The sequence below is a fragment of the Corvus brachyrhynchos genome, unplaced genomic scaffold (assembly GCF_000691975.1).
Source record: "Corvus brachyrhynchos isolate BGI_N302 unplaced genomic scaffold, ASM69197v1 scaffold381, whole genome shotgun sequence".
NCBI lineage: Eukaryota > Metazoa > Chordata > Aves > Passeriformes > Corvidae > Corvus > Corvus brachyrhynchos.
This window is the reverse complement of record NW_008236219.1, coordinates 478985-479558: the sequence shown is the minus strand read 5'-3', so window position 1 is coordinate 479558 and position 574 is coordinate 478985. Positions and strand designations below refer to the sequence as shown.

The 574-nt window shown below is 51.2% G+C and overlaps 1 protein-coding gene across 6 annotated transcripts in view; it reads right to left on the bottom strand.

The window, feature by feature from the left end:
* P4HA2 (prolyl 4-hydroxylase subunit alpha 2) overlaps positions 1-574 on the bottom strand; it is a 26504-nt gene that overhangs the window by 584 nt on the left and 25346 nt on the right. The gene's annotated exons all lie outside the window — the stretch shown is intronic.

The window sequence follows — 574 nt, the reverse complement described above, 5'->3', positions numbered from 1 at the left end:
GAAGCAGAAATTCCTAGTGCCCAGAGACTCCCATTTACCTTGCAAGGAGCTCTCATCCTTTTGCAGCTAGAACTGTGCACAGATCTTTGTAGGAACAGACCCAATTCTACCCAAGTGATAATTCAAGTCATTCTGATGCTGATACGTGTTGGGGTTTTAGTTTAGTTTTAGTTTTTTTCCTATTAAAGGAATTTTCTCCCATAGGCATGTTGCTAGGGGACAAATAGCTGTACTTAAGAAAGACAAAAAGGGGAGTGGGGCGGGCCTGGCTACTCCTTTGTCTACACCCGGGTGTGGGGTCAGTTCGCTCTGAGCGTCCGGAGAGAAGAGCTGCAGAGAAAGGAGCTGCGGTTTCCTCATCTTGGCCGTTTTTTTTTTCTTTTTCTGCTGGAAACAACGCCGGGATCCCAAAGCCGCTTTCCCTGCCCTGCTGGAGGCCAGGCTGTGGCCACCCTGCCCCACTGCTGCTTCGAGCTTTCGCTGCGTTGTAGCCCTGCTTGCCCTGCCTGCGTGGACCTCCGGGGGGTTCCCCTTTTGGATACATCTCGTCTGCTACCCGGGGTTTGTGTTTTTG